We start from the raw sequence: 24,574 nt of genomic DNA on the forward strand, positions 1-24,574 counted from the left end.
TGGCTGTTAGTATTGGCCTTATGTATTGAGGTGCTCCTCTGTTGGGTGCATAAATATTTACAATTGTTATATCTTTTTCATGGATCGATCCCTTGATCATTATGTAGTATATGGGTCCTGTTTTTGTATCCATTCAGCCAGTCTGTGTCTTTTGGTGGGAGCATTTAATCCATTTACATTTAAGGTAATTATCGATATGTATGTTCCTATTACCATTTACTTAATTGTTTCGGGTTGTTCTTATATGTCTTTTCCTTCTCTTGTGTTTCTTGCCTAGAGAAGTTCCTTTAGCATTTGTTGTAAAGCTGGTTTGGTGGTGCTGAACTCTCTCAGCTTTTGGTTGTCTGTAAAGGTTTTCATTTCTTCATCAAATCTGAATGAGATCCTTGCTGGGTAGAGTAATCTTGGTTGTAGGTTTTTTTCCTTCATCACTTTCAATATGTCCTGCCACTCCCTTCTGGTTTGTAGGGTTTGTGCTGAAAGATCAGATGTTAACCTTATGGGGATCCCCTTGTGTGTTATTTGTTGTTTTTCCCTTGCTGCTTTTAATATGTTTTCTTTGTATTTAATTTTTGATAGTTTGATTATTATGTGTCTCGGCGTGTTTATCCTTGGGTTTATCCTGTATGGGACTCTCTGTGCTTCCTGGACTTGATTGACTATTTCCTTTCCTATATTAGGGAAGTTTTCAACTATGATCTCTTCAAATATTTTCTCAGTCCCCTTCTTTTTCTCTTCTTCTTCTGGGACCCCTATAATTCGAATGTTGGTGCGTTTAATGTTGTCCCAGAGGTCTCTGAGACTGTCCTCAGTTCTTTTCATTCTTTTTTCTTTCTTCTGCTCTGCAGTAGTTATTTCCACTATTTTATCTTCCAGGTCACTTATCCGTCCTTCTGCCTCAGTTATTCTGCTATTGATCCCATCTAGAGTATTTTTCATTTCAGTTATTGTGTTGCTCATTGTTGCTTGCTTCCTCTTTATTTCTTCTAGGTCCTTGTTAATTGTTTCTTACAATTTGTCTTTTCTATTTCCAAGATTTTGAATCATCTTTACTATCATTATTCTGAATTCTTTTTCAGGTAGGCTGCCTATTACCTCTTCATTTGTTAGGTCTGGTGTGTTTTTATCTTGCTCCTTCATCTGCTGTGTGTTTTTCTGTCTTCTCATTTTACTTATCTTACTGTGTTTGGGGTCCCTTTTTTGCAGGCTGCAGGTTCGTAGTTCCCTCTGTTTTTGGTGGCTGTCCCCAGTGGCTGAGGTTGGTTCAGTGGGTTGAGTAGGTTTCCTGGTTGGGGGGACTAGTGCCTCTGTTCTGGTGGATGAGGCTGGATCTTGTCTTTCTGGTGGGCAGGTCCACGTCTGGTGGTGTGTTTGGGGATGTTGGTAGCCTTATTATGATTTTAGGCAGCCTCTCTGCTTATGGATGGGGCTGTAGACCTGTCTTGCTCTTTGTTGGGCATAGGGTGTCCAGCACTGTTCGTTGCTGGCCCTTGAGTGAAGCTGGGTCTTGGTGTTGAGATGGAGATCTCTGGGAGTTTTTCGCCGTTTGATATTGCATGGACCTGGGAGGTCTCTTGTGGACCAGTGTCCTGAGGTTGGTTCTCCCACCTCAGAGACACAGCCTTGACACCTGGCTGGAGCGCCAAGAGCCTTTAATCCACATGGCTCAAAATAAAAGGGAGAAAAAATAGAAAGGAAAGAAAGGAAGGAAGAAAGGAAGCGAGGAAGAAAGGAAGGAAGGAAGAAAGGAAGGAAGAAATGAAGGAAGGAAGAAAGCAAGAAAAGAAGGAAGGAAGGAGGAGAGGAAGAAAGGGAGGAAGGAAGAGAGGAAGGAAGGAAGGAAGAAAGGAAGGAAAGAAGGGAGGAAGGAAGGGAGGACGGAAGGAAGGAAGAAAGGAAGGAAGGAAGAAAGGAAGGAAGGAAGGAGGAGAGGAAGGAAGAGAGGAAGGAAGGGAGGAAAGAAGGAGGGAAGTGGGGAAGAAAGGAGGGAAGAACGAAAGAAAGGGAGAAGACGATGTAGAATAAAATAGTTATTAAAATAAAAAATAATTATTAAGAAGAAAAATTTCTATTAAAAAAAAAAAACCATGGGTCGGTCTAACCCTAGGACAAATGGTGAAAACAAAGCTATACAGACAAAATCTCACACAGCAGCACACACATACACACTCACAAAAAGAAAAGAGGGGAAAATAATAGTATATCTTGCTCCCAAAGTCCACCTCCTCAACTTGGGATATTTTGCTGTCTATTCAGGTTCTCCACAGATGAGGGCACTTCAAGTTGATTGTGGAGCTTTAATCCGCCGCTTCTGAGGCTGCTGGGAGAGACCTCCCCCTCTCTTTGTTCGCACAGCTCCTGGGGTTTAGCTTTGGACTTGGCCCCGCCTCTGCGTGTAGGTCCTCCGAGGGCGTCTGCCCTTCGCTCAGACAGGACTGGGTTAAAGGAGCAGCTGATTCGGGCGCTCTGGCACAGGCCGGGGTGGGGGTGGGGAGAGGGAGGGGCACGGATGTGGGGCGGGCCTGCGACGTCAGAGGCCGGCGTGACGCTGCACGGGCCCGAGGCGCGCCGCTCGTTCTCCCGGGGAAGCTGTCCCTGGATCCCGGGACCCCGGCAGTGGCGGGCTGCATGGGTTCCTGGGAGGGGTGGTGTGGAGAGTGACCTGTGCTTGCATACAGGCCTCTTGGTGGCGGCAGCAGCAACCCTAGCGTCCCACACCCGTCTTTGTTGTCCGTGCCGGCAGCCACGGCTCGCGCCCGTTTCTGGAGCTCCTTTAGGCGGCGCGCTTAAACCCCTCTCCTTGCGCCCAGGAAGCAAAGAGGGAAGGAAAGGTCTCTTGCCTCTTCGGCAGCTCCAGACTTCAACCGGACTCCCTCCCGGCCAGCCGTGGCGCACTAACTACATCTTCAGGCTGTTTTCACTCTGCCAACTCCAGACCTTTCCCTGGGATCCGACTGAAGCCCGAGCCTCAGCTCCCGGCCCCCGCCCGCCCCGGCGGCTGAGCAGACAAGCCTCTCGGGCTGGTGAGTGTCGGTCAGCCTCGGTCCTCTGCGGGAATCTCTCCGCTTTGCCCTCCGCACCCTGTGGCTGCGCTCTCCTCCGCGGCCCCGAAGCTTCCCCCTCCGCCACCCGCAGTCTCCGCCCGCGAAGGGGCTTCTAGTGTGTGGGAACCTTTCCTCCTTCACGGCTCCCTCCCACTGGTGTAGGTCCCGTCCCTATTCTTTGTCTGTTTATTCTTTTTTCTTTTGCTTTACCCAGGTACGTGGGGAGTTTCTTGCCTTTGGGGAGGTCTGAGGTCTTCTGCCAGCGTTCGGTGAGTGTTCTATAGAAGTTCCACGTGTAGATGTATTTCTGATGTATCTGTGAGGAGGAAGGTAATCTCCGCGTCTTACTCTTCCGCCATCTTCTCGCCTCTTGCATCATACAATTTTTGAGACACAGACTTGTGACCTAAACTGACAGTGGAATCTGTATACGGCAATGAATAGTTTGCATGTTTTCAGACTTCTGAGACAGTGAAAAAATCCAGAGTAATTTGGTTCAGTTTTTAGATATCTGCAGCTACCTTGATCCCTTAGAGTGGCAGCAAACAAAGCATTAGAGGACTTGGATTTCAGGTCAGAGAAAATATTTCACAGAATTGTAAGAAAAAGACTTTATTCTTCCAAGATTCATATCATTACACGTGTAACAGTACATGTGAAGGTAACGAAATGCCTGATAAATTTATATGATGTGAACTCAGAATGCAGGTTATGTAGCTTATTGAGCATGTTTACAATTGTTGCTTCTATTTCTACCCTCACTTCAGAGTGGGTCCAGGAGCTCTTACTGATTACCGTGGAGCCGATAGCAAGCATAATGTTGAGATAAACCCATACAGGTGAAAAATGTTTAAGGGGGCTCCTAACTGCAGCTAACACCAGGGGAAATGTCATCTGCAGTGGAGTTTTTGGCATAGAGAGAGGGGCACTTCCCTTGTAATCTGAAAAAAACCATCGCTTCAAGTAAACCCCAGTCTGTGGAAGTGCTCTGGATGGGGGATGACAATAATAATCAGGATCATAATAACTGGTAACATTTATCAAGTGTTTCTATATGTTCCAGGCAAAGTGTTTCAACCCTTTATGGACATTAACTCATTATAATAACCCTATAACAGTAAGTTCTATAATTATTCTCATTTATCATTTGAGGTAACCGAAGTCCAGAGAGGTTAAAGAGCAAATCTTGCCAAAACCAAGCTCGAAAGTGATAGAAGCTGGATTCAAATTCCAGTCCATTTAAATGTCAGAACCCTCAAACTTCACTATTATTTTTCCACTGAGTATACGAGGGACCTAGGGGCAGAATGAACATATAATTTAACATCCTCTCTGGGACATATTTGAAAGTGAAAGGAGGTGCTAGTAATTACACCAGGACAACAGGGCAAAAGGGGTCTATGACCATACTACTGAAGAAGGGAGTTGATATGAGACGGACACTTGCCTGAGAGGTGCAATGACAAATCTGGATCCAGTTGGATATGACTATATATCAACTCAATGCACATTTTAGTAGGAAAATTTTCAAAAGAGAGGCCATTACCCCCAGATAGGCAGCTTCGTCTCATCTGCTTGAGATGAATCCCTGCCTGAAAAATAGGCATCTGTTTGCCTTTGCCTAGTTTTTAACACCTTTTTCTTAGTTTCATTTTGTGCTGTCACAAACATTTTTTTTAAAAAATCAAGAACGTTTTGCTTTTAAAGTATTTATTTAATACTTTAATGTACATTTTCTAGCTCAGGTTGTCATTAAAATAAGTTGTTTTATATAGAGACACTAAGGCAGAACCACAGAATCTTTGCACCCAAATGAGCATTTTCAAATGGTTTGGTTTGGTTTTTAAAGTCTTGGCTCTAACCAAAATGTGCTCACAGCACTTGACTTAAAATGTTAGTTATCCCAGTACACAGGAAGCTGACGTTGGGGGAAATATCAAAGAAAGAAATATCAAAGAAAGCAGTAGCAATTCTAGCTATTCTCTTCCCACACATAGCCTGTCCCAAGGTGGTACACACATAATAGTAGCACAACTCTCAAGCAGAGCTCCAATATTGGAACCTCTGATCACATCTGACACAGTGGACCCACTACCCTTTTTCCTGAAACTTTGCTCTAATGACTTTCTGGCACCTTCTTCTTCCCTCTCTTTACCTGCTCCTCTCTGCTTCTCTCTGTCTTTTCTACCTGCTCTCCTACCCCACTAAATGTTGTCCCTGCCCCCAGGTCTCACTATTGGCTTGCTTTTTCTTATTTTTCCTCTATGTGTCATGTCATTTGTCAATCTCATCTGGTTTCATGTCTGTGATCAATATTTCCACGTGGTATAAGACTTCCAGATCTTTACTTCCAGCTCTGGCATTCTCTCTCTCCCAAACTTTAAAACTCTGTCTATCTGAAACTTCCTGTCAAGATGCAATGCATCCAAGCTGGTCTCCCCAGTTCTCTCTCCAGAGCACAGACACACATCTCAACCTCCCTCTATTCCAAGCGTTCTCCTGCCTTAAATTTCCTCTTTGCAAATTGCACGTTACTGAGGCTCACAATCTTTCCATTCTTTTCTTTTTCCCATCTAAAATAAAATTGGTTGACAAATTCTCCCAGGTCTATAACTGCAGTACATCTAAGATCTATCCATTTCTTTAAATTTTTCTAGACAAAAGTGTTCAAACACTTACTACTTCTTACCAAAAATGTGCTAACTGGTCTCCCCAACTCAGTTTCTCCCTTACTCATATTCATCCTATGTAGCAGCAAGATGAGACATCATAAAGAACTGTTTGGATCATATCATTTTTTTTTTTCTTTTTTGCAGTACGCGGGCCTCTCACTGCTGTGGCCTCTCCCATTGCGTATGATATGATATGATATGATGCACATATACATGGTGAAATGATTACTACAGTCAAGCTAGGTAACGTCATCTTCTCACACAGTTAGTTTCTGTTTTGAGAGCACCTGAAATCTACTTCATAGCATTTCTTAGTTCCCCAACAGCTCTGCAAGCTCTGGGAAGACAGGGCTTTTCCTTGTTTCATTTTTAACTAAGTATCTAGTATTATGCCTTACAGAAAGGAACAGCTGAATAGATCAGTATTTATGGCTTGGGATGACTGAATGAATTAACTATATCAACAAATTATGACACTATCGTATCTCAAACCATCCAATCTGTATTTCTCAGAACTCTTTTGTAAATTTTTGTCCAGAGGCAGATTTTTAATTTGAGAAATAGTGAGGTCCCCTCCCTCAATAACTTTAAGATTTGCACTTAACTCCTCAGTAAAGATCTTCTACTTGAGGAACTGATTTCTGTGTGTGCATGTGCGTTTGTATGTGTGCACAAGTTGTATTAAGGTATAAAAAATAAATAAAAGTTCAAAAATCACAGGTAGACCATTTGATGAATTTTCATAAAATGAGGGCATACATGCACCCAGTACCCAAATGAAGAAACAGAAAATTGGCACTTCTACAGAAGTCCCCTTCCAGTCACTACCTCCTCAAGTGTAACCATTATCTTGACTTTTTTTTTTTTTTTTTTTTTTTTTTTTGGTGGTACGCGGGCCTCTCACTGCTGTGGCCTCTCCCGTTGCGGAGCACAGGCTCCGGACGCGCAGGCCCAGCGGCCATGGCTCACGGGCCCAGCCACTCCGCGGCATGTGGGATCTTCCCGGACCGGGGCACGAACCCGTGTCCCCTGCATCCGCAGGCGGATTCGCAACCACTGCGCCACCAGGGAAGCCCTATCTTGACTTCTAATATAGATTATAGATTACTTTTTCCTGTTTTAAAATTTTATGTAGATGGAATAATAAAATATATACCCTTTTATACCTGTCCAACATTTTATTTGTGAGAATTATCCACGTCGTTGTGTGTAGTTATGGTTCTTTTTCATTCTCATTGATGATTAGAATCTATTGCTTTAATAGTCCGTAGTTGGTGTATTCATTTTACAATGGATGGACATTTTGGTTGTTTCCATGTTGGTATTATAGTGTGTAGTGTTGCTATGAACATCCATGTTCTTTTGGCAAACACATTTAATATGGTATAATATCTAGGAATAGAATTGTTTGGGTCACAAGACATGTGCATATTAAGATTTAGAGGATGCGTGTAAGTATTCTTAGAAAACGGTGGTATCAATTTATAGTCTCAACTGCAGGGTATGGGAATACCAGTTATTCCTCAGCCTCATCAAAAGTTGGTATTGTCAATCTTTTTTGTTTTTATCATTCTGGTGGTATGAAGTAGAATCACATTGGGGTTTGAATTTGCTTTCCTCTGATGAGCAATGATGTTGAACGTCTTTCATAACTGGTCATTTGCATATCTTTGTTGTGGCATTCAAGATTTTTCCCCATGAGATTGTTTACTTTTTCAGTTTGATTTGTTGGAATTCTTTACATATTTTGATATTAAGTCCTTAGTCAAATACATGTATTGCAAATATCTTCTCCCTCTCTGTGGCTTGCTTAGCATGCTCTTAAAGAGGTGAACTTCTTTTTATCCTCTTTGATATTCTGGTTCAAGGACCGTACCATTTGGGAAACATACCTGAATTTGGTAGATCGTACTTTGAATCATGGCTGCCTCTCAGTGCTTCCTGAGTTAGATGATGAGAAAGATGTGTCAGCCTCCATGGTAACTGGCGACTGTCCCCGAACTACTTGCCCTCCATGCCCTTTGGGAGCCAATTATCCTGGTCACACAGAGTCACATAACACGTAGAGCATGGAGTAAACTGAGTGGGCACTTGGTTCAGTATATATAAATTGGGTTCCTCTGAGTTCCAGCGTCGCTTACATGTTAGGTTTGGGGCTGATAAGGGAGACTGAGCTGGGGCTTCATGTCTTTCTTCAATCTCTGCAGCATCACTTTCATCTTTCTTTTAAAAAAGAGGGTTGCCTAAGATTGCAAAAGTGGAATCTGTGCTTGAAAACCTAGATCTTGTTCAACCATCTAAAACAGTGCTTGCTGAACAACGGATTTCCATGTGTAGCTGCTGGGTTAAGTTAAGTTGCATTGAATTGGTCAGAGCACTGAGGCCTGGACAAGTTGAATGATGGAGTGACCTTTATAGAGTGGCTTTGGCACCTCTTATCCATCACTCCAGGGCATCCATTGCTTCAGTGACCACTTCCATGCTGGCTTTGTCCAGACTTATGCAGGTACAACAGGCAAAGCCCTGCCTTAGGCCTGGACTGTATCTCTTCCTGTCCTGGGACTTCTCTGATATCAAGGTAGAAAGTACCTCATGGGAACCGACTTCACACTCATACATGTGCAAGCCAGAAGGGCAGGGGAGTTAACAAGTATGAGTATCAGGTGCCAGTGGTTAAAGGCTTCATTTTGTACTTGGATGGGCAGTTTAAGACCCATTTCATAATGCGCTTGTGATGCTAGTGGGATGAAATTCTAGTCACCCCTTGTGGTAGCCAACTTGATAACACTTCCTTATATTGACTTTTTCTTCTTTCCTATTTCATTCCCTCTACCCTGTACACTTGCTCTTTACCATTACAGCCCTCAGTAAACCACCTCAGCTACCTCTCATAAGACATGATCTCAGTTCACAGCTATTAATGTAGGACCAGACCCAAATCTCTGGACTTTAGCTCTAGAAGTTTAAAATGCATCTCTGTAATCCTCCATCCCAGTGAGTGAGAGCACTGCAGTGAATCATCAGATTCTCATTTTATTATCTCCTTAAGACACATCACACCTAGAAGTAGAATTAAAAACAAAGAATTAAAAACAAAAAAACAGAACAAAAAAAAAAACAAAGAATTTTTGCTGGTTACTATGACTTCTTTCCCTAATAAAAAATTAAATACCCATTGTCCAGAAAACTTACAAGCACATGTGATAGCTATATGTATATTGCTTTTTAAATGTTTTTTTTTTTTTTTTTTTTAAGCAGAGCTGATTCTATGGAAAAAGAATAGATTGTGGCATTAAGTGCAGACTTGGACTGCTATGGTTGTGGGTTTAAAAGTCTGGTTAACTGTGATTATTAGTGCTGAACTTACATATTAATGGAGAGAAAAAAAATGAACTGAAAGTAAATGAAAAACTCTCTAATGGATATGCAAATACCACGCAGATAATCAGGAGCAGGCATCAAAGAAAATAAACTAAAAGCCCAATGGGCCGTATCACGTGGGCAAGCCATCACATTTGAGGAAGAGGCACCTGAGAACACATACCTTGTCCCTAGTTTGTGCCAGACGTTGTCTTAGGTGCTTCGCTCACATAGTGTGGGCCTCTGCAGGCACCCCTAAAATGATATGAGTAATAACATATTTATAATAATTGCAGCTGTCCTTTATTAAATATGAGCCAGGCATCATTTGACACATTTAAAACCATATGTTATTTAATACGCACAACCTTATGAAGTAAGTACCCTTATTATTCTCATTTGTCAGGCAATGAGATTAAGGCTTAGGAAAGTTGCTGTAACTCATCTGAAGTCACATAGCTGGAGAGGGATAGAAACAGAAAATGGGTCCAGGTCTATAAGTCATGACCCTATGTTCTTTTTTTTTTTTTTTTTTTTAACATCTTTATTTGAGTATAACTGTTTTACAATAGTGTGTTAGTTTCTGCTTTACAACAAAGTGAATCAGTTATACATATACATATATGTCCCCATATCTCTTCCCTCTTGCGTCACCCTCCCTCCCACCCTCCCTATCCCACCCCTCTAGGTGGTCACAAAGCACAGAGGTGATCTCCCTGTGCTATGCGGCTGCTTCCCACTAGCTATCTAATTTACGTTTGGTAGTGTGTATATGTCCATGCCACTCTCTCACATCGTCACAGCTTACCCTTCCCCCTCCCCATATCCTCAAGTCCATGCTGTAGTAGGTCTGTGTTTTATTCCCGTCCTATGACCCTATGTTCTTAAGTTCGAGTATTTCTGGAACTCCAACAACTTGCCCTCCCCTGGTGGACCCCCAGATATTAGTCTTTCTCATCTCAGACGTTCTATGCTAACACATTTCAGACATGCTCCTTGCTGCAAGACTCTGTTCCTCATCTGCCTGATCACCTAAGTCTGGATTAGTTTCACCATCTACTCCTCAATATTTCCCGGGAATCTCAACTATTCTCTTGCTGGTCCCATCCCCTGAAATATCACTCTCATCAGCAGTGTTTGGTGAAAAACTGCTCAATAATATAGGCAAACAGATTTTCATTCATCCTACGTAGATGGATTTTAAATGTAGTTCTTTTTCCAAGGCAATTTCTTCACCAAGGGGAAGCCAAGGTTAGCATTTGAATGATTTATCATTTGTTTATGCTCAGGCTTCCTGAGCATTTGAACCATTTCTAAGAATTTCTGTTGTGATATGTCACAGACAGCCTCAAATACAAATGTTTATTTGCCAAATAGCCATTCTTGACCATTTTCTTGTGGGCATGCTTTGTGGTTTTATTTAAAACCACTCTATTGCACGAACCACTTTCAAGTCCCAAAGTATGCTGACCTTTATGTAAGTATATTACAGAGATACATTAATACACACTTCCTTCATATACCATTTTTTCCTAGCACAACAAAATCCCATGATTTTTAAAAATAAACTTTGATTTTAGAACAGTTTTATGTGTACAGAAAAACTGTGAAGATAGTACAGAGAGTTCCTATATACCCACCTTCAGTTTCTTCTTCTTTTTTTTTTTTTTTTTTTCAGTTTCTTCTTTTATTGACATCTAACACTAGTATGGTACCTTTGTTATATTAATGAACCAATAGAGGTACATTTTTATTAACTAAAGTCCATACATTATTCATATTTTCTTACTTTCTGCCTAATGTCCTTTTTCTGTTCTGAGATCCCATCCAGGACACCACATTAAACTTAGTTGTCTCCTTAGGTTCCTCTAGACTGTGGCAGCTTCTCACACTTACTTTGTCTTTGATGCCCTTGACAATTTTTGAGGAGACTGCTCAGGTCTGTTATAAGCTGCCCCTCAACTGGGACTTGCCTGGTGCTTTGACTACGCTTAGACTGGGGTTATGGGGTTTTGGATGGAAGACCACAGAGGTAAAGAGCCATTTGCAACACATCAGACCAAATGCATGTACCATCACCATGACTTATCACTGCTGATGCTGATCTTGACCGCCTGGCTTGGGTAAAGTTACTTCTTCTTCCTTCTTTCTGTTCTCTGCTCTTTGGAAGAAAGTCACTACACTTTCCCCACTAAACGTAAGGACTGGTGAGTTATGCACTCCTTCACTAACGGTAGAGTATTTACATAAGTTAAGTGGAATTCTTCTGCATGGGTAATTTATCTCTTCTTCTCCATCTATTTATTTATTGAACCATTTATTGATGTCAGCCTGGCTTCATGGATATTGTCTTTGGGTTATGAGCCAATGCTATTTATTTATTGTGTCGCTCCAAGTGTTCCAGCATTGGTCACTGAGAGCTTTCCATTGCCTCCTCTGTCCCTTCGACACACCCTCATTGTTGTGAGGTACTTTTTGTTTCTTTGTTTTGCTTTTAGCACTACTTTACTTTCTGGCACTATAAGATGCTCCAGGCTCATCATCTCATCTTGTGTCCCCAGGCCTAGAAATAACCATTTCTTCAAGGAGCCCTGGTTCCTTTTACTGGAGAATAGTATTAAAAACCAAGATCTGGGTGCTAACTGTGCTTGTTGCTACTGGTTTCTTTTAGGCCCCCTCATGCCAGGAAATATATGTTTGTACACTAACCCTTGGATATAGACATACCTATAAACATTTCTACATGTAGCCATCTATATCAATATTAAGCTTTACATGAGTCCATAATGATGTCGCCAACTCTAATCCATTACTTCATGGATCATTCTAGCCTCTTTCCCTTGTTTACCTATTAACTCCCACTCCTACAGTGAGAAACCTGGCTTCTACCATCTGCCAACCATTTATTTCATTGTTCAATTCCAGTACACATGTATAATGATATCAGCATTGTTAACCCATACCACATGGGAAACAACTTTATCATCTAGAGTATGGCACAATGCCATGTTTTTGAAATTCATGTATGAAAAAACTAATTCCAAAGAGATCCCTCCATGCTTTTGTTTATTTCTTCCTATTGATTTCTGCCTTTGGTCCACTTTATAAAAGGAATAAAAGCTACAGACCAGAATAAGCCACAAGTTATCTAGAAAAGGCTTAAGAACAAGCAAAAATGAAACCCACAAATACATATAGAGAATTGCTATGGCAGGGCTGTGAGAGGAGTCAGTGCAATTTCAGACACAGTTTTACCAAGCCCAGTACAGACAGGGGCATTGCTTGCTGATGAGCAGAGGACAAAGCTGACTTTGGAGGACACACTATCTGAAAGCTCGTGACCAGCAACAGCAGCCTCTTGCTTCCTTTCTCGGGTACCTGGGCTGCAGAAACAAGCTTGACCCTTTTGATTGCTGGGTGAAGTTAAATGTAGATGACAAAACTAAAGGCTGTTTTTTTCTAATAGACTTGATTTTTCAGAACAGTTTTAGGTTCACAGCAAAACTGTGTACAAAGTACACAGTGTCCCCACGTGCTTCCTACCCCACTTCCCCACTGCCTCCCTCACCACCACCATAGGGCACCACAGTAATGTATTTGTTAAAATCCATGAACCTACCATGCCGTTATCACTCGAGGTCCCTAGTTTACATTAGCGTTCACTCATCCTGTTGTACATTCTATGGGTTCTGACAGATACATAGTGACATGTATCTACCATTATAATACCATACGGAGTAGTGTCACTGCCCCGAAAACTCTATGTGCTCGGCCTATTCATCTCTACTTCTCCTCTAATACTTGGCAACCACGGATGTTTTTACTGTCTCCATAGTTTTGCCTTTTCCACAATGTCATAGAGTTGGGATCATACAGTCTGTAGCCTTTTCAGATTGGCTTCTTTCACTTCAAAATATACACTTAAATTTTCTGCATGTCTTTTCAAGGCTTGAAAGCTCATGTCTCCTTAGCACTGAATAGTATTCCATTTTTTTGGATGTACCACAGTTATTTATCCATTCATCTGCTGAAGGACATCTTGGTTGCTTTCAGGTTTGGGCAACAATGAATAAAGCTGCTATAAACATCTGTGTGCAGGGTTTTGTGTGGACATAATTTTTCAACTCATTTGGGTAAATACCAAGGAGCACACTTGCTGGATCATATGGTAAGAGTATGTTTAGTTTTATCAGAAAAAAATGCCAAATTGTCTTCAAAAGTGGCTGTACCATTTTGTATTCCCACCAACAATGAATGAAAGTTTCCTTGGCAGTTATCTGGTGTTATCAGTGTTTTGGATTTTCACTGCTGTAATAGGTCTGTAGTCATAATTTGTTTTAATGTGCAGTTCACTAATGACATATGATATGGAACATCTTTTCCTATGCTTATTTGCCATCTGTACATCTGTTTTGGTGGTGTGTCTGTTCAGATCTTTTGCCCATATTTTAATTTGGTTGTTTGTTTTTTTCATAGTAGAGCTTTAAGAGATCTGTTTATATTTTGGATGACAGTCCTTTATCGGATATGTCTTTTGCAAATATTTCCTCCCAGTGTCTAGCATATCTTCTCTTTCTCTTGACAGTCTTTCCCAGATCAGAATTTTTTAGTTTTAAAATCCGACTTATCAATTATTTCTTTCATGGATCATGCCTTTGAGGTTGTATCTAAAATGTCATTACCAAACTCAAGGTCATCTAGATTTTCTCCTATGTCACCTTCTAGGAGATTTTTGGTTTTGCATTTACCTATTTTACATTTAGGTCTATGACTCACTTTATGTTAAATTTTGTGAATAGTGTTAAGATCTGTGTCTAGATTCCTTATTTTACACTGATATGTCCAGTTGTTTTAGCACCATCTTTGAAAAGAATATATTTTTTCCATTGTGTTGCCTTTGGTCCTTTGTAAAAGATCAGTTGAATATATTTATGTGGGGCTATTTGGTCTCTCTAGTCTGTTCCATTGACCTATTTGTCTATTCTTTCACCAATACCAAGACTTTATAGTAAATCTTGAAGTTGAGTAGTGTCAGTCCTCCAACTTTGTTCTTCTTCAATATAGGCTCATTTATAGACTAGTTCCTTCTAAACGTAGTACAAAGGTACTCAATTCTAGTACTCAATTCTAGTTTCTTTTCTCTCTCCTAGCTTTGACTTTTCCCACAGTGCTCACCTAGGGAATAGTAGACAAAATGGCATTCTGTTTTCTCTTTTTTCCTTACCTTAAGGAAATTTGATATCAGAGGCATTTCTTATTAATTATCTGTTTTGTGAGAGAGGAAGAAGTGGTCTTCTATCTAGTTGGATGACTGGGTAGGGGTTGGGGGGATGGCTCCTGGATGCTTCTGGAATGATTCCAGACACTCTGTTCCTAGAAGATACCTGGCAAACAAGCCATCACTGTCCAGTGGGATTTAGTCTGTTCTTGGGCCAGACCCTCTCCTGTGACCACCAGAAATGGGACAAATACTTTTAAACACTGACTCGTGAAAAGTACTTTTTTCAATATAGGGTTCAAAAATAAGGAGATACTACAGCAAGAAGATTTCACACATACTGAAAATCCTGGATTTTCTGAATTATATTTTCTAATGTTGATCACATAGGAAAGAATGGATGTTTTTAAAAATATAAGTATAATGTATATATTGTTCTAATTAGAAAAACAATCTTTCACATATTTAGTAGTGTTCAAAATAGGATGAAGAAAATGACTCAAAATGTTTAAGGCTAAAGCATGCACTTCAGATTGCCTTTTGTTATATAAATGTGATTCATTTAATAATTCCTATTTTGGAACACATTAATGCAAATAATAATTTTAGATTGTGATCAAATTTTAAAATATGCAACACAAGAAATTTTTGTTAATATTCTCAGATAAAATTGGACACTTCAGACATATGCATAGTTTCACCCATGGAAAAGCATCCAAATTGTTTTGTTTAAGTAATATAGAATTAAGAAAGTTACTCATATTTTATTTAAAATGAATAGTGCTTTTCTGGGTATGAAAAGTTATTGAAATAGGAAAAGTAAGAAATGTTGTGCTTTATTTTCTAGAATACCTGGAAAAACAGGGATATTTACAAGGTCCCCACAAATGATCTTGTAAATAATGTATTTCTTGGTTTTGGAAATGAGGTATTTACATAGAGAAAGACTCTTTAAAGTATCTAATTACAAAGAATGAAGAAGATCAGATAGAATGATTCTTGAAGAGCAGTAATCAACATTTACAAAGTCACTCGGGACTATTTTTAAACATCGGTATAAGATGCGTTTTGTACTTTTTAAATAGCTGATTAGTATTATTTGGAAAATTTCACCTCCCAGTACTTTCTGAGTCATGATCAACACATGTATAATTATACCTTATAGATGAAGAGAGTTCACACACGAGTTTGTTGTTATTGTTTATGTGTTGTTCTTTTTTCTGTTGTTTATGTGTTTCTTGTTTTTGGTCCAGTCCTTGATCCCATCAAGTTTGCTTTAACAATTTACTCTGGAATGCATACTAGAAAAGTGTCTGATCTAAAATTACTCTACAGCACTACTTCTCGCTCAGGTGAATCAAACATACCCCACATTTACGCAAGGATTAGGATGATCTTGTGGTTTATCATTCAAGTACGGCATTTTATTGCTGTTATGGGTTGTGTCCCCCCAAAATATATGTAAAGACCTAAATCACAGTACCTCAGAATGTGACCTTATTTTGGAAATAGGGTTTTTATAGAGCTAATCAAATTAAAATAAGATCATTAGGATGAGCTCTACTGCAACATGACTGGTGTTCTTATAAAAAGGGAAATTTGGACATAGAGACAGACCCACATGTAGGGAAGATGATGTGAAGAAACACAGGGAGAATGCTATATGAAGATAGAAGATTGTAGTGATCCATCTGTTTAATCCCTGGAATGCCAGAGATTGCCAGCCAGCCACCAGAAGCTAGGCAGAGTCAAGAAAGTACATGTCGACAAGTTTCAGAGGGAACATGATCCTGGTAACACCTTAATTCCAGACTTCTAGCCCTCAGAACTGGGAGACAACAAATTTCTGTTTCTTTAAGTCAGCCAGTTTGTGGTACTTTGTAACCGTAAGCCTAGTAAATGAATACAATTTTTTTTTTTCTGACCTCTCTTATTTCTGTTGAAAATGGTGTTATGTTAGTACTTTGAAGGTGTTGTATCATTTTTCTCTGTTTTAAGATTTTCCTTTTGCCTTTGGTTTTCAACAGTTTGACTCTAATGTGCCTACATGTGGTTTTCTTTGCATATATCACCTTTGGATCCCATGTTTCTTTGACCTGTGATGATGTATTTCATAGGTTTAGAAATATTCTTTGAAATAACTTTTCTAATAATATTTTCCACATTTCTCTCTCTCTCTCACTTCCATATGGGATTCCAAATACACGTTATGTTAGTCTTACTTACCAACTTCCCTATGTCTCATGGCATTTTCTGTGTTTTAATTTTTTTCTCTCAATACTGCAATCTGGATATTTCCTATTGTTCTATCTTCCAGTTCACTAATGCTCTCTCTTCTGTTAAATGCATATTTTGAATTATCAATTTTAGGTTATTGTATGGTTTTATTTCTGGACTTTCCATTTGAATCCTTATTATGTATTCCAATTCTCTTTTGATAGTTACTGTACTTCCAAAAATGCTATCATTGAGTATATTAATCATAGATATTTGGAAGTCTGGTTTGGATAAAAACTGCAGTATATGCATCATCATAGATCTGTTTTATTGAGCAAATTTTCTGTTGGCTTTCTGTCATTTGGTCTCATTTACTGGCAAGCCTGGTAATTTCAGATTGTCTGCCAGACATTGTATATGAAAAATTACAGGTGCTCTTGTTGAAGTTATCTTCCTCCAGAGAGAAGTTAGTCACCTTCTGGCGGCAAATAGGTATGAGAAAACCATTGGAATACAATCAGGCATTGGGAATATTCAAGGCTATGTTTCAGCTTTGTGATGTTTGGCTCTTCCTAATTTACTCCTGCTCCTATAGTGCAGCCCTCCAGAGGTATCAACAGAAAGCCCGAGGTTTCACTGAAACGGTCATGAAGAGATTTCAATTCCAAGTTTTGTTCTTCAGAACTGTAAGTCAGGTAAATCTTCAATCTGCTCCTCAGCTTCTTATCAGCTGGTTTTGCTCAATTTCTTGACCTCTTGCCCCAGGTCTAGAGAGCTTAGGAACTGGCAAATTTCTTGAGAGAAAATTGAACACAGAACATAAAGCTAATTCCTCTGTGCTGCTTCTTCCCCCAGGATCTTTGATTTCCTGAACATGGGGGCCTATTTTTGTCTCTCCAGGCTAGTGAGCCTACCATAGACATGAGGATTTCTATTTAGGCTAGGTTTCTCCACATATGTGAACCAACTGGAAAATATTTGTTGAATATAGGATTCAACTGAGTGACTTTTTCTTTTCTCTAAGATCTTAGCCCATAAAATCTGTTAGCCTTAGTTGATCTCTACTGTTTTCAAATAGCTGTCTTGTTAATGTATATTCTCTTATCCTATTTTTATCTGTTGTCCTCTAGGAGTTTGTTTCCCTGACATGAATTGTTTTGTTTTTGTGCAGAAACCCATTTTTAAAATATCTGTATTTTATTTATTTTCTCCTCTCTATATCTTTCCACCACTTCCCTCATTTTCCTTATGTTCTTCATTCTTTTAGTAAATAAAATATGATCTAATTATGGAAGTAAGCATAGGATTGATATTGATGATATATATATATATACCAAAAATTTTTTAAAGGAATAGTCATAAATGTTGAATAAACTTAAAAAAGAAAGCCATCATTCCTACTCTATGATTATTCTTTTCCATATGCCCTCAGTCCTGAAGCAACACTTTTGGACTGACCCAGATATCAAATCCAATATTTTTACCACTTGTAAACTTCCTGTCATGATCCTTTGCTAAACTTCCCTCTTTAGGTCTCCTATTCATCACTAGAAGCATTTCACTTCAACTATGTTCAACAATTTTTCTCTCTGCATCAACAGTTGAACATATAGTCCTAGTTTTTGTCATCTGTCCATTAGTACACTAGTAGCACCCTTTTACCCTAAAATTACTGTATATTGCTATCATTAGCAATTCACACTCAGCAAGATCTCAATCCTAGCTGAACCCAAATATGAAAATTTTATACTGAGCTGCAGACTAATTTAGCCAACTGCCTACCTGACATTTGCTCTATAAAGTCTAATAGCCATCTCACAATTATTAATAATATCCCCCGAACAGAATTTTTGTCCTCCCTACCCCATCTCCTTAAATTAGTCTTCCTCCTGAATCCTCAGCTACTATAAATGGCACTAGCATCCACCTAGCTGCTAGAGAAATAAATCTGGGAGTCATCGTTAGGTTCTACCCTTCCAGCTACCCAGGAAATGTATGTTGAATCCTCTTACTTCTTTCCATTCCCACTGCCACCCTGCACCCTGATAACCATCATCTTTCTTAGATTGAGGTTAAGAGCCTCTTAACCTCAGTTTTTTTGGTTTTTTTGTCTTGTTTTTCTCTATATGGCTCCAGCATTAACATTTTTTAAATGTAAAGATTATAAATGGGAGCTGAGAATAAGGACTATAGCTTGAGAAAAATACATTAAAAAGTAATCCAAGCACCACATTTTCTCATGAATAAGGGGCCTGACCAGTAAGTGGTCTGCTGTAAGGAGTGGTCTTGTAGTCTGATGGCATTACTGCCTTGATTAAGGGCTTTATATCTTAGCTTTAGTAGCTTCTCATTGCTCTCAACACAAAATACTCACCATGGCCTATGCAGACCTGCTTGATCTGCCTGTTATCCCAAACCATTCTCCTCTCACTCAGCCATAGCCACACTGGCCTTTCACTTCTGGTCCTTTACCTTTTTATCCCTTCTCTTTATAATTCTTATTGCTTATCTCTTCCATTTCATCGTTCAAGCATCAGTTCAGCAATCATTTTTCTGCTCTCTCTGTCTTAAGTAACCCTAGTATACTCCATCATGCCACATAGCTTATTGACTTTGCTATTTATGTAACAATGTAAAATTCTTTTTCCGTTGTTTCTGTTGTTATTTATTGTATATTGTTTATTTTTGCCACTGTAATAAAGTTTTAGGAACCTTATCTATCATGTTTGCCCCTCTGTCCTTAGAATAATAGCTGGCTCAGAGTAGGGGCTCCCTGAATAATTACTGAGTAAATAAATTTTTGGAAGGGCTCTAAAGTTTCCTCCAAAGTTCCAAAAAGTTCTAATTAATCTATATTTTGCTGAAGTAAAATGTAATTTCTCAGCTATTAGCATTTGTAATAAAATGATTTATTCTTCAGCTTTATGTTCTGATTTTATATATAGTGTAGCCAATTATATTTTACTGCAAGTCTAAAGCAGCTCTGTTATATCCTAGATCAAATAGGTTTTATGAGCCTTCAAGGGAGCCTAAACTATATTTATTACATTGTTTTTGTATGAAAATGTGGTCCGTGGTCCAAGTAACAAAAATTTTACTTCCAACAAACTTTGAGTTCAGAAGTAATTTTTACATTGATGACAGTCCATATTGAGTTCTGAGTATTCATTATATCTTTGGGTCAGAAAGCAAGTTTCACTATGAACATCTGAATATCCATGCAGCAACCACATTAAGCCCTGTTTTCAGAAGTAGGGATGATGTAAAGAGCAAACAGGTAAATATAATTCTTTTAGGAAACAAGGAAGGTATATGGTATATAACTCCAGCTTTAACTAGTTTATGAGAATAATAGAGGGCTGTCTTCTGTACTATTTAGCCCAACTATTTTTACCTCCTTAAATAATTATTTTATATGGTTTTTTTTTTTTTTTTTTTTTTTTTTTTTTACGTGAACAGGAATTTAACGTGTTTTCCTGGCCAGGAATTAAAATCTAATTCACTCAAAACAGATAATATCCTAATTTCTGTATTAATACTCACAAAGTGTTCTTTCAATAAAAGTTATATAAATTTAATGACTCTCAGGGAAGAATTAAAAATACCTCCATGTCCATATATCAGCAGAACTCAATTTATACTTGTTATTCTTTTTTTTAATTGAGGTGTAATTGACATACAACATTGTATTAGTTTCAGATGCACATGTCTAATGATTTGATATTTGTATATATTATGAAATGAATACTACAATAAGTCTAGTTAACATACATCACCATACATAACTACAGAATTTGTTTCTCTTGTGACAAGAACTTTTGAGATTTACTCCTTCAAGAACTTCCAATATGCAATATGGTATTAGCTATCATTGCCATGCTGTACATTATAGCCCCATGACTTACGTATTTTATAACAGGAAATTTGTATGTTTTCATCCCCTTCACCCCCTGCTTCTTTCTGGCAGCCACCAATCTGTTTTCTGTACCTACAAGCAATTTTTTTAATTCCACATATAAGGAGGTCATATGGTATTTATCTTTCTCTGTCTGACTTATTTCACTTAGCATAATGCCCTCAAGATCCATTCACATAGTTGCAAATGGCAAGATTTCATTCTTTTTTATAGCTGAGTAATATTCAATTGTTTGTGTGTGTGTGTGTGTGTGTGATATTTTCTTTATCCATTCACCTATCAGTGGACACTTAGGTTGTTTCCATATCTTTTTTTTTTTTTTGGTGGTACGCGGGCCTCTCACTGTTGTGGCCTCTCCTGTTGCGGAACACAGGCTCCGGACATGCAGGATCAGCAGCCATGGCTAACAGGCCTAGCCACTCCGCGGCATGTGGGATCTTCCCACACTGGGGCACGAACCCGTCTCCCCTGCATCAGCAGGCAGACTCTCAACCACTGCACCACCAGGGAAGCCCATATCTTGACTATTATAAATAGTGCTGCAATGAACATGGGTATGTACATATCTCTTGGACTTAGTGTTTTTGTTTTCTTTGGATAAATAACCAGAAGTGGAATTGCTGGATTATACGGTAGCTCTATTTTTAATTTTTTGAGGAATCTCCATACTGTGTTCCATAGTGTCTGCACCAATTTACATTCCCACCAACCTTTACCCCACATCCTTGCCAACACTTGTTATCTCCTATCTTTTTGATAACAGCTATTCTAATAGGTGTGAGGTTATATCTCACTGTGGTTTTGGTTGGCATTTCCCTGAATATTAGTGATGTTGAGTATCTTTACATGTATCTGTTGGTCATCTGTTTGGCTTGTTTAGAAAAATGTCCATTCAGTTTCTCTGTCCAATTTTTCACTCAGATTGTTTGGAGGGTTTTTTGGGGGGTTTTGAATGACTTTATATATTTTTGGATATTAACTCCTTATCAGATATATGATTTGCAATTATTTTCCCCTATTCAGTAGGCTGCCTTTTCATTTTGTTAATGGTTTCCTTTGCTATGCATAAATATATTTGCTATTCTTTTTTTTTACTTTTTAAATTTAATTTTATTTATTCTTTTATACACAGGTTCTTATTAGTCATCAATTTTATACACATCACTGTATACATGTCAATCCCAATCACTCAATCACACTACCATCCCCAGCCCCCGTGGCTTTGCCCCCTTGGTGTCCATACATTTGTTCTCTACATCTGTGTCTCAACTTCTGCCCTGCAAGCCGGTTCACCTGTACCATTTTTCTAGGTTTCACATATATGCGTTAATATACGATATTTGTTTTTCTCTTTCTGACTTACTTCACTCTGCATGACAGTCTCTAGATCCATCCACGTCTCAACAAATGACCAAATTTCGTTCCTTTTTATGGCTGAGTAATATTCCATTGTATATGTGTACCACAACTTCTTTATCCATTCATCTGTCAATGGGCATTTATGTTGCTTCCATGATCTGGCTATTGTAAAACAGTGCTGCAATGAACATTGGGGTGCATGTATCTTTTTGAATTATGGTTTTCACTGGGTATATGCCCAGTAGTGGGACTGCTGGATCATATGGTAATTCTATTTTTAGTTTTTTAATGAACCTCCATACTGTTCTCCATAGTGGCTGTATCAGTTTACATTCCCACCAACAGTGCAAGAGGGTTCCCTTTTCTCCACACCCTCTCCAGCATTTGTTGTTTGTAGATTTTCTGATGATGCCCATTCCGACTGGTGAGAGGTGATACCTCATTGTAGTTTTGATTTGCATTTCTCTAATAATTAGTGATGTTGAGCAGCTTTTCATGTACTTCTTGGCCATCTGTATGTCTTCTTTGGAGAAATGTCTATTTAGGTCCTCTGCCCATTTTTGGATTGTGTTGTTTGTTTTTGTAATATTGAGCTGCATGAGCTGTTTATATATTTTGGAGATTAATCCTTTGTCCATTGATTTGTTTGCAAATATTTTCTCCCAATCTGAGGGTTGTCTTTTCGTCTTGCTTATGGTTTCATTTGCTGTGCAAAAGCTTTGAAGTTTCATTAGGTCCCATTTGTTTATTTTTGTTTTTATTCTCATTATTCTAGGAGGTGGATCAAAAAAGATCTTGCTGTGATTTATGTCAAAGAGTGTTCTTCCTATGTTTTCCTTTGAGAGTTTTATGGTGTCCGGTCTTACATTTAGGTTTCTAATCCATTTTGAGATTATTTTTGTGTATGGTGTTAGGGAGTGTTCTAATTTCATTCTTTCACATATAGCTGTCCAGTTTTCCCAGCACCACTTATTGAAGAGACTGTCTTTTCTCCATTTTATATCCTTGCCTCCTTTGTCATAGATTAGCTGACCATAGGTGTGTGGGTTTATATCTGGGCTTTCTATCTTGTTCCATTGATCTATGTTTCTGTTTTTGTGCCAGTAAAATATTGTCTTGATTACTGTAGCTTTGTAGTATAGTCTGAAGTCAGGGAGCCTGATTCCTCCAGCTCCGTTTTTTTCCCTCAAGACTGCTTTGGCTATTTGGGGTCTTTTGTGTCTTCATACAAATTTTAAGATTCTTTGTTCTAGTTCTGTAAAAAATGCCATTGGTAATTTGATAGGGATTCCATTGAATCTTTAGATTGCTTTGGGTAGTATAGTCATTTTCACAATATTGATTCTTTCAATCCAAGAACATGGTATATCTCTCCATCTGTTGGTATCAACTTTAATTTCTTTCATCAGTGTCTTATAGTTTTCTGCATACAAGTCTTTTGTCTCCTTAGGTAGGTTTATTCCTAGGTATTTTATTCTTTTTGTTGCAATGGTAAATGGGAGTGTTTCCTTAATTTCTCTTTCAGATTTTTCATCATTAGTGTATAGGTATGCAAGAGATTTCTGTGCATTAATTTTGTATCCTTCAACTTTACCAAATTCATTGATTAGCTCTAGTAGTTTTCTGGTGGCATCTTTAGGATTCTCTATGTATAGTATCACGTCATCTGCAAACAGTGACAGTTTTACTTCTTCTTTTCTAATTTGTATTCCTTTTATTTATTTTTCTTCTCCGATTGCCGTGGCTAGGACTTCCAAAACTATGTTGAATAATAGGGGCAAAAGTGGACATCCTTATCTTGTTCCTCACCATTGAGAATGATGTTTGCTCTGAGTTTGTTGTATACGGCCTTTATTATGTTGAGGTAGGTTCCCTCTATGCCCACTTTCTAGAGAGTTTTTATCATAAATGGGTGTTGAATTTTGTCAAAAGCTTTCTCTGCATCTATTGAGATGATCATATGATTTTTATTCTTCAGTTTGTTAATATGGTGTATCACATAGATTGATTTGCATATATTGAAGAATCCTTGCATCCCTGGGATAAATCCCACTTGATCATGGTGTATGATCCTTTTAATGTGTTGTTGGATTCTGTTTGCTAGTATTTTGTTGAGGTTTTTTGCATCTATATTTATCAGTGATATTGGTCTATAATTTTCCTTTTTTGTAGTATCTCTGTCTGGTTTTGGTATCAGGGTGATGGTGGCCTCATAGAATGAGTTTGGGAGTGTTCCTTCCTCTGCAATTTTTTGGAAGAGTTTGAGAAGGATAGGTGTTAGCTCTTCTCTAAATGTTTGATAGAATTCGCCTGTGAAGCCATCTGGTCCTGGAGTTTTGTTTCTTGGAAGATTTTTAATCCCAGTTTCAATTTCATTACTTGTGATTGGTCTGTTCATATTTTCTATTTCTTCCTGGTTCAGTCTTCGAAGGTTATACCTTACTAAGAATTTTTCCATTTCTTCTAGGTTGTCCATTTTATTGGCATAGAGTTGCTTGTAGTAGTCTCTTAGGATGCTTTGTATTTCTGTGGTGTCTGTTGTAACTTCTCCTTTTTCATTTCTAATTTTATTGATTTGAGTCCTCTCCCTCTTTTTCTTGATGAGTCTGGCTAATGGTTTCTCAATTTTGTTTATCTTCTCAAAGAACCAGCTTTTAGTTTTATTGGTCTTTGCTATTGTTTTCTTTGTTTCTACTTCATTTATTTCTGCTCTGATCTTTATGAGTTCTTTCCTTCGGTACCTTTGGGTTTTGTTTGTTCTTCTTTCTCTAGTTCCTTTAGTTGTAAG

The 24,574-nt window shown here is 38.7% G+C and overlaps 1 long non-coding RNA gene across 1 annotated transcript in view; it reads right to left on the reverse strand.

Annotated features, from left to right (window-relative positions):
* Positions 1-6,882: 6,882 nt before the first annotated feature.
* LOC136792035 (uncharacterized) overlaps positions 6,883-24,574 on the reverse strand; it is a 329,449-nt gene continuing 311,757 nt past the window's right edge. The window contains exons 3-4 of the long non-coding RNA XR_010835149.1: positions 9,261-9,331; positions 6,883-8,776 (exon numbers count right to left, since the gene is read on the reverse strand). This is a non-coding gene — a long non-coding RNA (uncharacterized lncRNA). The remainder of the gene's footprint in view (positions 8,777-9,260; positions 9,332-24,574) is intronic.

The sequence above is a fragment of the Kogia breviceps genome, chromosome 10 (genome assembly GCF_026419965.1).
Source record: "Kogia breviceps isolate mKogBre1 chromosome 10, mKogBre1 haplotype 1, whole genome shotgun sequence".
Taxonomy (NCBI): domain Eukaryota; kingdom Metazoa; phylum Chordata; class Mammalia; order Artiodactyla; family Physeteridae; genus Kogia; species Kogia breviceps.